Genomic DNA, 12,978 nt, shown 5'->3' on the forward strand with positions numbered 1-12,978 from the left:
TTGATATTCATTCCCAAATAGTTGCATATTTTAAATGAAAGTTATAGTTTTTTATATCATACTACCGTCAACAAATTAAGTGTATCCGTTTCATTCAAAATATCTAGAATAAATGAAGAAAATTTGGAGGTGCGGGGGATTGAACCCTGGGCCTTTCACATGCAAAGCGAACGATCTACCACTGAGCTACACCCCCGACACGTCAGGTGCTTCTCTATGAAGCTGATGAATGCGAACTCGCGTGATGGATGATGAGCGGTTTCATTAACATTCTACCAGGCTCCGAAGGAAAAGAAGGTACACAAATTGAGCCGCTTTGCTTGATATTCATCCCCAAATAGCTAAATATTTTAAATGAAAGTTATAGTTATTTATATCATACTACCGTCAACAAATTACGTGTATCCGTTTTCTTCAAAATATCTAGAATAAATGAAGAAAATTTGGAGGTGCGGGGGATTGAACCCTGGGCCTTTCACATGCAAAGCGAACGATCTACCACTGAGCTACACCCCCGACACGTCAGGTGCTTCTCTATGAAGCTGATGAATGCGAACTCGCTTGATGGAAGATGAGCGGTTTCATTAACATTCTACCAGGCTCCGAAGAAAAAGAAGGTACACAAATTGAGCCGCTTTGCTTGATATTCATTCCCAAATAGTTGCATATTTTAAATGAAAGTTATAGTTATTTATATCATACTACCGTCAACAAATTAAGTGTATCCGTTTCCTTCAAAATATCTAGAATAAATGAAGAAAATTTGGAGGTGCGGGGGATTGAACCCCGGGCCTTTCACATGCAAAGCGAACGTTCTACCAGTGAGCTACACCCCCGACACGTCAGATGCTTCTCTATGAAGCTGATTAATGCGAACTCGCGTGATGGAAGATGAGCGGTTTCATTAACATTCTACCAGGCTCCGAAGAAAAAGAAGGTACACAAATTGAGCCGCTTTGCTTGATATTCATTCCCAAATAGTTGCATATTTTAAATGAAAGTTATAGTTATTTATATCATACTACCGTCAACAAATTAAGTGTATCCGTTTCCTTCAAAATATCTAGAATAAATGAAGAAAATTTGGAGGTGCGGGGGATTGAACCCCGGGCCTTTCACATGCAAAGCGAACGATCTACCACTGAGCTACACCCCCGACACGTCAGGTGCTTCTCTATGAAGCTGATGAATGCGAACTCGCGTGATGGAAGATGAGCGGTTTCATTAACATTCTACCAGGCTCCGAAGAAAAAGAAGGTACACAAATTGAGCCGCTTTGCTTGATATTCATTCCCAAATAGTTGCATATTTTAAATGAAAGTTATAGTTATTTATATCATACTACCGTCAACAAATTAAGTGTATCCGTTTCCTTCAAAATATCTAGAATAAATGAAGAAAATTTGGAGGTGCGGGGGATTGAACCCCGGGCCTTTCACATGCAAAGCGAACGTTCTACCAGTGAGCTACACCCCCGACACGTCAGATGCTTCTCTATGAAGCTGATTAATGCGAACTCGCGTGATGGAAGATGAGCGGTTTCATTAACATTCTACCAGGCTCCGAAGAAAAAGAAGGTACACAAATTGAGCCGCTTTGCTTGATATTCATTCCCAAATAGTTGCATATTTTAAATGAAAGTTATAGTTTTTTATATCATACTACCGTCAACAAATTAAGTGTATCCGTTTCCTTCAAAATATCTAGAATAAATGAAGAAAATTTGGAGGTGCGGGGGATTGAACCCTGGGCCTTTCACATGCAAAGCGACGATCTACCACTGAGCTACACCCCCGACACGTCAGGTGCTTCTCTATGAAGCTGATGAATGCGAACTCGCGTGATGGATGATGAGCGGTTTCATTAACATTCTACCAGGCTCCGAAGGAAAAGAAGGTACACAAATTGAGCCGCTTTGCTTGATATTCATCCCCAAATAGCTAAATATTTTAAATGAAAGTTATAGTTATTTATATCATACTACCGTCAACAAATTACGTGTATCCGTTTTCTTCAAAATATCTAGAATAAATGAAGAAAATTTGGAGGTGCGGGGGATTGAACCCCGGGCCTTTCACATGCAAAGCGAACGTTCTACCAGTGAGCTACACCCCCGACACGTCAGATGCTTCTCTATGAAGCTGATTAATGCGAACTCGCGTGATGGAAGATGAGCGGTTTCATTAACATTCTACCAGGCTCCGAAGAAAAAGAAGGTACACAAATTGAGCCGCTTTGCTTGATATTGATTCCCAAATAGTTGCATATTTTAAATGAAAGTTATAGTTATTTATATCATACTACCGTCAACAAATTAAGTGTATCCGTTTCCTTCAAAATATCTAGAATAAATGAAGAAAATTTGGAGGTGCGGGGGATTGAACCCTGGGCCTTTCACATGCAAAGCGAACGATCTACCACTGAGCTACACCCCCGACACGTCAGGTGCTTCTCTATGAAGCTGATGAATGCGAACTCGCGTGATGGAAGATGAGCGGTTTCATTAACATTCTACCAGGCTCCGAAGAAAAAGAAGGTACACAAATTGAGCCGCTTTTCTTGATATTCATTCCCAAATAGTTGCATATTTTAAATGAAAGTTATAGTTATTTATATCATACTACCGTCAACAAATTAAGTGTATCCGTTTCCTTCAAAATATCTAGAATAAATGAAGAAAATTTGGAGGTGCGGGGGATTGAACCCTGGGCCTTTCACATGCAAAGCGAACGATCTACCACTGAGCTACACCCCCGACACGTCAGATGCTTCTCTATGAAGCTGATTAATGCGAACTCGCGTGATGGAAGATGAGCGGTTTCATTAACATTCTACCAGGCTCCGAAGAAAAAGAAGGTACACAAATTGAGCCGCTTTGCTTGATATTCATTCCCAAATAGTTGCATATTTAAAATGAAAGTTATAGTTATTTATATCATACTACCGTCAACAAATTAAGTGTATCCGTTTCCTTCAAAATATCTAGAATAAATGAAGAAAATTTGGAGGTGCGGGGGATTGAACCCCGGGCCTTTCACATGCAAAGCGAACGTTCTACCAGTGAGCTACACCCCCGACACGTCAGATGCTTCTCTATGAAGCTGATTAATGCGAACTCGCGTGATGGAAGATGAGCGGTTTCATTAACATTCTACCAGGCTCCGAAGGAAAAGAAGGTACACAAATTGAGCCGCTTTGCTTGATATTCATTCCCAAATAGTTGCATATTTTAAATGAAAGTTATAGTTATTTATATCATACTACCGTCAACAAATTAAGTGTATCCGTTTCCTTCAAAATATCTAGAATAAATGAAGAAAATTTGGAGGTGCGGGGGATTGAACCCCGGGCCTTTCACATGCAAAGCGAACGATCTACCACTGAGCTACACCCCCGACACGTCAGGTGCTTCTCTATGAAGCTGATGAATGCGAACTCGCGTGATGGAAGATGAGCGATTTCATTAACATTCTACCAGGCTCCGAAGAAAAAGAAGGTACACAAATTGAGCCGCTTTGCTTGATATTCATTCCCAAATAGTTGCATATTTTAAATGAAAGTTATAGTTATTTATATCATACTACCGTCAACAAATTAAGTGTATCCGTTTCCTTCAAAATATCTAGAATAAATGAAGAAAATTTGGAGGTGCGGGGGATTGAACCCCGGGCCTTTCACATGCAAAGCGAACGTTCTACCAGTGAGCTACACCCCCGACACGTCAGATGCTTCTCTATGAAGCTGATTAATGCGAACTCGCGTGATGGAAGATGAGCGGTTTCATTAACATTCTACCAGGCTCCGAAGAAAAAGAAGGTACACAAATTGAGCCGCTTTGCTTGATATTCATTCCCAAATAGTTGCATATTTTAAATGAAAGTTATAGTTTTTTATATCATACTACCGTCAACAAATTAAGTGTATCCGTTTCCTTCAAAATATCTAGAATAAATGAAGAAAATTTGGAGGTGCGGGGGATTGAACCCTGGGCCTTTCACATGCAAATCGAACGATCTACCACTGAGCTACACCCCCGACACGTCAGGTGCTTCTCTATGAAGCTGATGAATGCGAACTCGCGTGATGGATGATGAGCGGTTTCATTAACATTCTACCAGGCTCCGAAGGAAAAGAATGTACACAAATTGAGCCGCTTTGCTTGATATTCATCCCCAAATAGCTAAATATTTTAAATGAAAGTTATAGTTATTTATATCATACTACCGTCAACAAATTACGTGTATCCGTTTTCTTCAAAATATCTAGAATAAATGAAGAAAATTTGGAGGTGCGGGGGATTGAACCCTGGGCCTTTCACATGCAAAGCGAACGATCTACAACTGAGCTACACCCCCGACACGTCAGGTGCTTCTCTATGAAGCTGATGAATGCGAACTCGCGTGATGGATGATGAGCGGTTTCATTAACATTCTACCAGGCTCCGAAGGAAAAGAAGGTACACAAATTGAGCCGCTTTGCTTGATATTCATCCCCAAATAGCTAAATATTTTAAATGAAAGTTATAGTTATTTATATCATACTACCGTCAACAAATTACGTGTATCCGTTTTCTTCAAAATATCTAGAATAAATGAAGAAAATTTGGAGGTGCGGGGGATTGAACCCTGGGCCTTTCACATGCAAAGCGAACGATCTACCACTGAGCTACACCCCCGACACGTCAGGTGCTTCTCTATGAAGCTGATGAATGCGAACTCGCGTGATGGATGATGAGCGGTTTCATTAACATTCTACCAGGCTCCGAAGGAAAAGAAGGTACACAAATTGAGCCGCGTTGCTTGATATTCATCCCCAAATAGCTAAATATTTTAAATGAAAGTTATAGTTATTTATATCATACTACCGTCAACAAATTACGTGTATCCGTTTTCTTCAAAATATCTAGAATAAATGAAGAAAATTTGGAGGTGCGGGGGATTGAACCCCGGGCCTTTCACATGCAAAGCGAACGTTCTACCAGTGAGCTACACCCCCGACACGTCAGATGCTTCTCTATGAAGCTGATTAATGCGAACTCGCGTGATGGAAGATGAGCGGTTTCATTAACATTCTACCAGGCTCCGAAGAAAAAGAAGGTACACAAATTGAGCCGCTTTGCTTGATATTCATTCCCAAATAGTTGCATATTTTAAATGAAAGTTATAGTTTTTTATATCATACTACCGTCAACAAATTACGTGTATCCGTTTTCTTCAAAATATCTAGAATAAATGAAGAAAATTTGGAGGTGCGGGGTATTGAACCCCGGACCTTTCACATGCAAAGCGAACGCTCTACCACTGAGCTACACCCCCGACACGTCAGGTGCTTCTCTATGAAGCTGATTAATGCGAACTCGCGTGATGGAAGATGAGCGGTTTCATTAACATTCTACCAGGCTCCGAAGAAAAAGAAGGTACACAATTTGAGCCGCTTTGCTGGATATTCATTCCCAAATAGTTGCATATTTTAAATGAAAGTTATAGTTATTTATATCATACTACCGTCAACAAATTACGTGTATCCGTTTTCTTCAAATATCTAGAATAAATGAAGAAAATTTGGAGGTGCGGGGGATTGAACCCCGGGCCTTTCACATGCAAAGCGAACGTTCTACCAGTGAGCTACACCCCCGACACGTCAGATGCTTCTCTATGAAGCTGATTAATGCGAACTCGCGTGATGGAAGATGAGCGGTTTCATTAACATTCTACCAGGCTCCGAAGAAAAAGAAGGTACACAAATTGAGCCGCTTTGCTTGATATTCATTCCCAAATAGTTGCATATTTTAAATGAAAGTTATAGTTATTTATATCATACTACCGTCAACAAATTACGTGTATCCGTTTTCTTCAAATTATCTAGAATAAATGAAGAAAATTTGGAGGTGCGGGGTATTGAACCCCGGACCTTTCACATGCAAAGCGAACGCTCTACCACTGAGCTACACCCCCGACACGTCAGGTGCTTCTCTATGAAGCTGATTAATGCGAACTCGCGTGATGGAAGATGAGCGGTTTCATTAACATTCTACCAGGCTCCGAAGAAAAAGAAGGTACACAAATTGAGCCGCTTTGCTTGATATTCATTCCCAAATAGTTGCATATTTTAAATGAAAGTTATAGTTATTTATATCATACTACCGTCAACAAATTACGTGTATCCGTTTTCTTCAAAATATCTAGAATAAATGAAGAAAATTTGGAGGTGCGGGGGATTGAACCCCGGGCCTTTCACATGCAAAGCGAACGCTCTACCAGTGAGCTACACCCCCGACACGTCAGATGCTTCTCTATGAAGCTGATTAATGCGAACTCGCGTGATGGAAGATGAGCGGTTTCATTAACATTCTACCAGGCTCCGAAGGAAAAGAAGGTACACAAATTGAGCCGCTTTGCTTGATATTCATTCCCAAATAGTTGCATATTTTAAATGAAAGTTATAGTTTTTTATATCATACTACCGTCAACAAATTACGTGTATCCGTTTTCTTCAAAATATCTAGAATAAATGAAGAAAATTTGGAGGTGCGGGGGATTGAACCTCGGGCCTTTCACATGCAAAGCGAACGCTCTACCACTGAGCTACACCCCCGACATGTCAGATGCTTCTCTATGAAGCTGATTAATGCGAACTCGCGTGATGGAAGATGAGCGGTTTCATTAACATTCTACCAGGCTCCGAAGGAAAAGAAGGTACACAAATTGAGCCGCTTTGCTTGATATTCATTCCCAAATAGTTGCATATTTTAAATGAAAGTTATAGTTTTTTATATCATACTACCTTCAACAAATTACGTGTATCCGGTTTCTTCAAAATATCTAGAATAAATGAAGAAAATTTGGAATTGCGGGGGATTGAACCCCGGGCCTTTCACATGCAAAGCGAACGCTCTACCACTGAGCTACACCCCCGACACGTCAGTTGTTTCTCTATGAAGCTGATTAATGCGAACTCGCGTGATGGAAGATGAGCGGTTTCATTAACATTCTACCAGGCTCCGAAGAAAAAGAAGGTACACAAATTGAGCCGCTTTGCTTGATATTCATTCCCAAATAGCTGCCTATTTTAATTGAAAGTTATAGTTTTTTATATCATACTACCCTCACCAAATTACATGTATCCGTTTTCTTCAAAATATCTAGAATAAAGGAAGAAAATTTGGAGGTGCGGGGGATTGATCCCCGGGTCTTTCACATGCAAAGCGAACGTTCTACCACTGAGCTACACCCCCGACACGTCAGATGCTTCTCTATGAAGCTGATTAATGCGAACTCGCGTGATGGAAGATGAGCGGTTTCATTAACATTCTACCAGGCTCCGAAGGAAAAGAAGGTACACAAATTGAGCCGCTTTGCTTGATATTTATCCCCAAATAGCTAAATATTTTAAATGAAAGTTATAGTTATTTATCTCATACTACCGTCAACAAATTACGTGTATCCGTTTTCTTCAAAATATCTAAAATAAATGAAGAAAATTTGGAGGTGCGGGGGATTGAACCCTGGGCCTTTCACATGCAAAGCGAACGCTCTACCACTGAGCTACACCCCCGACACGTCAGATGCTTCTTTATGAAGCTGATTAATGCGAACTCGCGTGATGGAAGATGAGCGGTTTCATTAACATTCTACCAGGCTCCGAAGGAAAAGAAGGTACACAAATTGAGCCGCTTTGCTTGATATTTATCCCCAAATAGCTAAATATTTTAAATGAAAGTTACAGTTATTTATATCATACTACCGTCAACAAATTACGTGTATCCGTTTTCTTCAAAATATCTAGAATAAAGGAAGAAAATTTGGAGGTGCGGGGGATTGAACCCCGGGCCTTTCACATGCAAAGCGAACGCTCTACCACTGAGCTACACCCCCGACACGTCAGGTGCTTCTCTATGAAGCTGATTAATGCGAACTCGCGTGATGGAAGATGAGCGGTTTCATTAACATTCTACCAGGCTCCGAACTAAAAGAAGGTACACAAATTGAGCCGCTTTGCTTGATATTTATCCCCAAATAGCTAAATATTTTAAATGAAAGTTATAGTTATTTATATCATACTACCGTCAACAAATTACGTGTATCCGTTTTCTTCAAAATATCTAGAATAAATGAAGAAAATTTGGAGGTGCGGGGGATTGAACCCCGGGCCTTTCACATGCAAAGCGAACGCTCTACCACTGAGCTACACCCCCGACACGTCAGATGCTTCTCTATGAAGCTGATTAATGCGAACTCGCGTGATGGAAGATGAGCGGTTTCATTAACATTCTACCAGGCTCCGAAGTAAAAGAAGGTACACAAATTGAGCCACTTTGCTTGATATTTATCCCCAAATAGCTAAATATTTTAAATGAAAGTTATAGTTATTTATATCATACTACCGTCAACAAATTACGTGTATCCGTTTTCTTCAAAATATCTAGAATAAATGAAGAAAATTTGGAGGTGCGGGGGATTGAACCCCGGGCCTTTCACATGCAAAGCGAACGCTCTACCACTGAGCTACACCCCCGACACGTCAGTTGCTTCTCTATGAAGCTGATTAATGCGAACTCGCGTGATGGAAGATGAGCGGTTTCATTAACATTCTACCAGGCTCCGAAGAAAAAGAAGGTACACAAATTGAGCCGCTTTGCTTAATATTCATTCCCAAATAGTTGCATATTTTAAATGAAAGTTATAGTTTTTTATATCATACTACCGTCAACAAATTACGTGTATCCGTTTTCTTCAAAATATCTAGAATAAATGAAGAAAATTTGGAGGTGCGGGTGATTGAACCCCGGGCCTCTCACATGCAAAGCGAACACTCTACCACTGAGCTACACCCCTCACACGTCAGATGCTTCTCTATGAAGCTGATTAATGCGAACTCGCGTGATGGAAGATGAGCGGTTTCATTAACATTCTACCAGGCTCCGAAGAAAAAGAAGGTACACAAATTGAGCCGCTTTGTTTGATATTCATCCCCAAAAAGCTAAATATTTTAAATGAAAGTTATAATTATTTATATCATACTACCGTCACCAAATTACGTGTATCCGTTTTCTTCAAAATATCTAGAATAAATGAAGAAAATTTGGAGGTGCGGGGGATTGAACCCCGGGCCTTTCACATGCAAAGCGAACGCTCTACCACTGAGCTACACCCCCGACACGTCAGGTGCTTCTCTATGAAGCTGATTAATGCGAACTCGCGTGATCTAAGATGAGCGGTTTCATTAACATTCTACCAGGCTCCGAAGAAAAAGAAGGTACACAAATTGAGCCGCTTTGTTTGATATTCATCCCCAAATAGCTAAATATTTTAAATGAAAGTTATAGTTATTTATATCATACTATCTTCAACAAATTACGTGTATCCGGTTTCTTCAAAAAATCTAGAATAAATGAAGAAAACTTGGAGGTGCGGGAGATTGAACCCCGGGCCTTTCACATGCAAATTGAGCTGCTTTGCTTGATATTCATTCCCAAATAGTTGCATATTTTAAATGAAAGTTATAGTTTTTTATATCATACTACCGTCAACAAATTACGTGTATCCTTTTTCTTCAAAATATCTAGAATAAATGAAGAAAATTTGGAGGTGCGGGGGATTGAACCCCGTGCCTTTCACATGCAAAGCGAACGCTCTACCACTGAGCTACACCCCCGACACGTCAGATGCTTCTCTATGAAGCTGATTAATGCTTCATAGAGAAGCATCTTCGCGTGATGGAAGATGAGCGGTTTCATTAACATTCTACCATCCTCCGAAGGAAAAGAAGGTACACAAATTGAGCCGCTTTGCTTGATATTTATCCCCAAATAGCTAAATATTTTAAATGAAAGTTATAGTTATTTATATCATACTACCGTCAACAAATTACGTGTATCCTTTTTCTTCAAAATATCTAGAATAAATGAAGAAAATTTGCAGGTGCGGGGGATTGAACCCCGTGCCTTTCACATGCAAAGCGAACGCTCTACCACTGAGCTACACCCCCGACACGTCAGATGCTTCTCTATGAAGCTGATTAATGCTTCATAGAGAAGCATCTTCGCGTGATGGAAGATGAGCGGTTTCATTAACATTCTACCATCCTCCGAAGGAAAAGAAGGTACACAAATTGAGCCGCTTTGCTTGATATTTATCCCCAAATAGCTAAATATATTAAATGAAAGTTATAGTTATTTATATCATACTACCGTCAACAAATTACGTGTATCCTTTTTCTTCAAAATATCTAGAATAAATGAAGAAAATTTGGAGGTGCGGGGGATTGAACCCCGTGCCTTTCACATGCAAAGCGAACGCTCTTCGACTGCGCTACACCCCCGACATGTCAGATGCTTCTCTATGAAGCTGATTAATGCGAACTCGCGTGATGGAAGATGAGCGGTTTCATTAACATTCTACCAGGCTCCGAAGGAAAAGAAGGTACACAAATTGAGCCGCTTTGCTTGATATTCATTCCCAAATAGTTGCATATTTTAAATGAAAGTTATAGTTTTTTATATCATACTACCGTCAACAAATTACGTGTATCCGTTTTCTTCAAAATATCTAGAATAAAGGAAGAAAATTTGGAGGTGCGGGGGATTGAACCCCGGGCCTTTCACATGCAAAGCGAACGCTCTACGACTGCGCTACACCCCCGACATGTCAGATGCTTCTCTATGAAGCTGATTAATGCGAACTCGCGTGATGGAAGATGAGCGGTTTCATTAACATTCTACCAGGCTCCGAAGGAAAAGAAGGTACACAAATTGAGCCGCTTTGCTTGATATTTATCCCCAAATAGCTAAATATTTTAAATGAAAGTTATAGTTATTTATATCATACTACCGTCAACAAATTACGTGTATCCGTTTTCTTCAAAATATCTAGAATAAATGAAGAAAATTTGGAGGTGCGGGGAATTGAACCCCGGGCCTTTCACATGCAAAGCGAACGCTCTACCACTGAGCTACACCCCCGGCACGTCAGATGCTTCTCTATGAAGCTGATTAATGCGAACTCGCGTGATGGAAGATGAGCGGTTAAATTAACATTCTACCAGGCTCCGAAGGAAAAGAAGGTACACAAATTGAGCCGCTTTGCTTGATATTTTTCCCCAAATAGCTAAATATTTTAAATGAAAGTTATAGTTATTTATATCATACTACCGTCAACAAATTACGTGTATCCGTTTTCTTCAAAATATCTAGAATAAATGAAGAAAATTTGGAGGTGCGGGGGATTGAACCCCGTGCCTTTCACATGCAAAGCGAACGCTCTACCACTGAGCTACACCCCCGACACCTCAGATGCTTCTCTATGAAGCTGATTATTGCGAACTCGCTTGATCTAAGATGAGCGGTTTCATTAACATTCCACCAGGCTCCGAAGAAAAAGAAGGTACACAAATTATGCTGCTTTGCTTGATATTCATCCCCAAGTAGCTAAATATTTTAAATGAAAGTTATAGTTATTTATATCATACTACCGTCAACAAATTACGTGTATCCGTTTTCTTCAAAATATCTAGAATAAATGAAGAAAATTTGGAGGTGCGGGGGATTGAACCCCGTGCCTTTCACATGCAAAGCGAACGCTCTACCAATGAGCTACACCCCCGACACGTCAGTTGCTTCTCTATGAAGCTGATTAATGCGAACTCGCGTGATGGAAGATGAGCGGTTTCATTAACATTCTACCAGGCTCCGAAGGAAAAGAAGGTACACAAATTGAGCCGCTTTGCTTGATATTCATCCCCAAGTAGCTAAATATTTTAAATGAAAGTTATAGTTATTTATATCATACTACCGTCAACAAATTACGTGTATCCGTTTTCTTCAAAATATCCAGAATAAATGAAGAAAATTTGGAGGTGCGGGAGATTGAACCCCGGGCCTTTCACATGCAAAGCGAACGATCTACCACTGAGCTACACCCCCGACACGTCAGATGCTTCTCTATGAAGCTGATTAATGCGAACTCGCGTGATGGAAGATAACGGTTTCATTAACATTCTACCAGGCTCCGAAGGAAAAGAAGGTACACAAATTGAGCCGCTTTGCTTGATATTTATCCCCAAATAGCTAAATATTTTAAATGAAAGTTATAGTTATTTATATCATACTACCGTCAACAAATTACGTGTATCCGTTTTCTTCAAAATATCTAGAATAAATGAAGAAAATTTGGAGGTGCGGGGGATTGAACCCCGGGCCTTTCACATGCAAAGCGAACGCTCTACCACTGAGCTACACCCCCGACACGTCAGATGCTTCTCTATGAAGCTGATTAATGCGAACTCGCGTGATGGAAGATGAGCGGTTTCATTAACATTCCACCAGGCTCCGAAGGAAAAGAAGGTACACAAATTGAGCCGCTTTGCTTGATATTTTTCCCCAAATAGCTAAATATTTTAAATGAAAGTTATAGTTATTTATATCATACTACCGTCAACAAATTACGTGTATCCGTTTTCTTCAAAATATCTAGAATAAATGAAGAAAATTTGGAGGTGCGGGGGATTGAACCCCGGGCCTTTCACATGCAAAGCGAACGCTCTACCACTGAGCTACACCCCCGACACGTCAGATGCTTCTCTATGAAGCTGATTAATGCGAACTCGCGTGATGGAAGATGAGCGGTTTCATTAACATTCTACCAGGCTCCGAAGGAAAAGAAGGTACACAAATTGAGCCGCTTTGCTTGATATTTTTCCCCAAATAGCTAAATATTTTAAATGAAAGTTATAGTTATTTATATCATACTACCGTCAACCAATTACGTGTATCCGTTTTCTTCAAAATATCTAGAATAAATGAAGAAAATTTGGAGGTGCGGGGGATTGAACCCCGTGCCTTTCACATGCAAAGCGATCGCTCTACCAATGAGCTACACCCCCGACACGTCAGATGCTTCTCTATGAAGCTGATTATTGCGAACTCGCTTGATCTAAGATGAGCGGTTTCATTAACATTCCACCAGGCTCCGAAGAAAAAGA

At 40.3% G+C, this 12,978-nt stretch overlaps 36 non-coding genes across 36 annotated transcripts; all 36 read right to left on the minus strand.

Moving 5' to 3' along the window:
• Positions 1-124: 124 nt before the first annotated feature.
• Positions 125-196, minus strand: Trnaa-ugc (transfer RNA alanine (anticodon UGC)). Its single transcript has one exon. It is a non-coding gene; the product is annotated as a tRNA-Ala (tRNA).
• Positions 197-444: 248 nt separating this feature from the next.
• Trnaa-ugc (transfer RNA alanine (anticodon UGC)) lies at positions 445-516 on the minus strand. Its single transcript has one exon. It is a non-coding gene; the product is annotated as a tRNA-Ala (tRNA).
• A 248-nt stretch (positions 517-764) lies between these two features.
• Positions 765-836, minus strand: Trnaa-ugc (transfer RNA alanine (anticodon UGC)). Its single transcript has one exon. It is a non-coding gene; the product is annotated as a tRNA-Ala (tRNA).
• Positions 837-1,084: 248 nt separating this feature from the next.
• Positions 1,085-1,156, minus strand: Trnaa-ugc (transfer RNA alanine (anticodon UGC)). Its single transcript has one exon. It is a non-coding gene; the product is annotated as a tRNA-Ala (tRNA).
• Positions 1,157-1,404: 248 nt separating this feature from the next.
• Positions 1,405-1,476, minus strand: Trnaa-ugc (transfer RNA alanine (anticodon UGC)). The gene has a single exon. It is a non-coding gene; the product is annotated as a tRNA-Ala (tRNA).
• A 567-nt stretch (positions 1,477-2,043) lies between these two features.
• On the minus strand, positions 2,044-2,115 carry Trnaa-ugc (transfer RNA alanine (anticodon UGC)). Its single transcript has one exon. It is a non-coding gene; the product is annotated as a tRNA-Ala (tRNA).
• Positions 2,116-2,363: 248 nt separating this feature from the next.
• Positions 2,364-2,435, minus strand: Trnaa-ugc (transfer RNA alanine (anticodon UGC)). Its single transcript has one exon. It is a non-coding gene; the product is annotated as a tRNA-Ala (tRNA).
• A 248-nt stretch (positions 2,436-2,683) lies between these two features.
• Trnaa-ugc (transfer RNA alanine (anticodon UGC)) lies at positions 2,684-2,755 on the minus strand. Its single transcript has one exon. It is a non-coding gene; the product is annotated as a tRNA-Ala (tRNA).
• A 248-nt stretch (positions 2,756-3,003) lies between these two features.
• Trnaa-ugc (transfer RNA alanine (anticodon UGC)) lies at positions 3,004-3,075 on the minus strand. Its single transcript has one exon. It is a non-coding gene; the product is annotated as a tRNA-Ala (tRNA).
• Positions 3,076-3,323: 248 nt separating this feature from the next.
• On the minus strand, positions 3,324-3,395 carry Trnaa-ugc (transfer RNA alanine (anticodon UGC)). Its single transcript has one exon. It is a non-coding gene; the product is annotated as a tRNA-Ala (tRNA).
• Positions 3,396-3,643: 248 nt separating this feature from the next.
• Positions 3,644-3,715, minus strand: Trnaa-ugc (transfer RNA alanine (anticodon UGC)). The gene has a single exon. It is a non-coding gene; the product is annotated as a tRNA-Ala (tRNA).
• A 248-nt stretch (positions 3,716-3,963) lies between these two features.
• On the minus strand, positions 3,964-4,035 carry Trnaa-ugc (transfer RNA alanine (anticodon UGC)). The gene has a single exon. It is a non-coding gene; the product is annotated as a tRNA-Ala (tRNA).
• Positions 4,036-4,603: 568 nt separating this feature from the next.
• Trnaa-ugc (transfer RNA alanine (anticodon UGC)) lies at positions 4,604-4,675 on the minus strand. Its single transcript has one exon. It is a non-coding gene; the product is annotated as a tRNA-Ala (tRNA).
• Positions 4,676-4,923: 248 nt separating this feature from the next.
• Positions 4,924-4,995, minus strand: Trnaa-ugc (transfer RNA alanine (anticodon UGC)). The gene has a single exon. It is a non-coding gene; the product is annotated as a tRNA-Ala (tRNA).
• A 248-nt stretch (positions 4,996-5,243) lies between these two features.
• Positions 5,244-5,315, minus strand: Trnaa-ugc (transfer RNA alanine (anticodon UGC)). The gene has a single exon. It is a non-coding gene; the product is annotated as a tRNA-Ala (tRNA).
• Positions 5,316-5,562: 247 nt separating this feature from the next.
• On the minus strand, positions 5,563-5,634 carry Trnaa-ugc (transfer RNA alanine (anticodon UGC)). Its single transcript has one exon. It is a non-coding gene; the product is annotated as a tRNA-Ala (tRNA).
• A 248-nt stretch (positions 5,635-5,882) lies between these two features.
• Trnaa-ugc (transfer RNA alanine (anticodon UGC)) lies at positions 5,883-5,954 on the minus strand. Its single transcript has one exon. It is a non-coding gene; the product is annotated as a tRNA-Ala (tRNA).
• A 248-nt stretch (positions 5,955-6,202) lies between these two features.
• Positions 6,203-6,274, minus strand: Trnaa-ugc (transfer RNA alanine (anticodon UGC)). Its single transcript has one exon. It is a non-coding gene; the product is annotated as a tRNA-Ala (tRNA).
• Positions 6,275-6,522: 248 nt separating this feature from the next.
• Trnaa-ugc (transfer RNA alanine (anticodon UGC)) lies at positions 6,523-6,594 on the minus strand. Its single transcript has one exon. It is a non-coding gene; the product is annotated as a tRNA-Ala (tRNA).
• Positions 6,595-6,842: 248 nt separating this feature from the next.
• On the minus strand, positions 6,843-6,914 carry Trnaa-ugc (transfer RNA alanine (anticodon UGC)). Its single transcript has one exon. It is a non-coding gene; the product is annotated as a tRNA-Ala (tRNA).
• Positions 6,915-7,162: 248 nt separating this feature from the next.
• On the minus strand, positions 7,163-7,234 carry Trnaa-ugc (transfer RNA alanine (anticodon UGC)). Its single transcript has one exon. It is a non-coding gene; the product is annotated as a tRNA-Ala (tRNA).
• Positions 7,235-7,482: 248 nt separating this feature from the next.
• Trnaa-ugc (transfer RNA alanine (anticodon UGC)) lies at positions 7,483-7,554 on the minus strand. Its single transcript has one exon. It is a non-coding gene; the product is annotated as a tRNA-Ala (tRNA).
• A 248-nt stretch (positions 7,555-7,802) lies between these two features.
• On the minus strand, positions 7,803-7,874 carry Trnaa-ugc (transfer RNA alanine (anticodon UGC)). Its single transcript has one exon. It is a non-coding gene; the product is annotated as a tRNA-Ala (tRNA).
• Positions 7,875-8,122: 248 nt separating this feature from the next.
• Trnaa-ugc (transfer RNA alanine (anticodon UGC)) lies at positions 8,123-8,194 on the minus strand. The gene has a single exon. It is a non-coding gene; the product is annotated as a tRNA-Ala (tRNA).
• A 248-nt stretch (positions 8,195-8,442) lies between these two features.
• On the minus strand, positions 8,443-8,514 carry Trnaa-ugc (transfer RNA alanine (anticodon UGC)). Its single transcript has one exon. It is a non-coding gene; the product is annotated as a tRNA-Ala (tRNA).
• Positions 8,515-8,762: 248 nt separating this feature from the next.
• On the minus strand, positions 8,763-8,834 carry Trnaa-ugc (transfer RNA alanine (anticodon UGC)). Its single transcript has one exon. It is a non-coding gene; the product is annotated as a tRNA-Ala (tRNA).
• Positions 8,835-9,082: 248 nt separating this feature from the next.
• On the minus strand, positions 9,083-9,154 carry Trnaa-ugc (transfer RNA alanine (anticodon UGC)). The gene has a single exon. It is a non-coding gene; the product is annotated as a tRNA-Ala (tRNA).
• Positions 9,155-9,582: 428 nt separating this feature from the next.
• Positions 9,583-9,654, minus strand: Trnaa-ugc (transfer RNA alanine (anticodon UGC)). Its single transcript has one exon. It is a non-coding gene; the product is annotated as a tRNA-Ala (tRNA).
• Positions 9,655-9,915: 261 nt separating this feature from the next.
• On the minus strand, positions 9,916-9,987 carry Trnaa-ugc (transfer RNA alanine (anticodon UGC)). The gene has a single exon. It is a non-coding gene; the product is annotated as a tRNA-Ala (tRNA).
• A 581-nt stretch (positions 9,988-10,568) lies between these two features.
• Trnaa-ugc (transfer RNA alanine (anticodon UGC)) lies at positions 10,569-10,640 on the minus strand. Its single transcript has one exon. It is a non-coding gene; the product is annotated as a tRNA-Ala (tRNA).
• A 248-nt stretch (positions 10,641-10,888) lies between these two features.
• Positions 10,889-10,960, minus strand: Trnaa-ugc (transfer RNA alanine (anticodon UGC)). Its single transcript has one exon. It is a non-coding gene; the product is annotated as a tRNA-Ala (tRNA).
• A 248-nt stretch (positions 10,961-11,208) lies between these two features.
• Positions 11,209-11,280, minus strand: Trnaa-ugc (transfer RNA alanine (anticodon UGC)). Its single transcript has one exon. It is a non-coding gene; the product is annotated as a tRNA-Ala (tRNA).
• Positions 11,281-11,528: 248 nt separating this feature from the next.
• On the minus strand, positions 11,529-11,600 carry Trnaa-ugc (transfer RNA alanine (anticodon UGC)). The gene has a single exon. It is a non-coding gene; the product is annotated as a tRNA-Ala (tRNA).
• A 248-nt stretch (positions 11,601-11,848) lies between these two features.
• Trnaa-ugc (transfer RNA alanine (anticodon UGC)) lies at positions 11,849-11,920 on the minus strand. Its single transcript has one exon. It is a non-coding gene; the product is annotated as a tRNA-Ala (tRNA).
• A 247-nt stretch (positions 11,921-12,167) lies between these two features.
• On the minus strand, positions 12,168-12,239 carry Trnaa-ugc (transfer RNA alanine (anticodon UGC)). The gene has a single exon. It is a non-coding gene; the product is annotated as a tRNA-Ala (tRNA).
• A 248-nt stretch (positions 12,240-12,487) lies between these two features.
• On the minus strand, positions 12,488-12,559 carry Trnaa-ugc (transfer RNA alanine (anticodon UGC)). Its single transcript has one exon. It is a non-coding gene; the product is annotated as a tRNA-Ala (tRNA).
• Positions 12,560-12,978: the final 419 nt, after the last annotated feature.

This window comes from Argiope bruennichi, chromosome 5 (genome assembly GCF_947563725.1).
Source record: "Argiope bruennichi chromosome 5, qqArgBrue1.1, whole genome shotgun sequence".
Classification (NCBI taxonomy): Eukaryota; Metazoa; Arthropoda; class Arachnida; order Araneae; family Araneidae; genus Argiope; species Argiope bruennichi.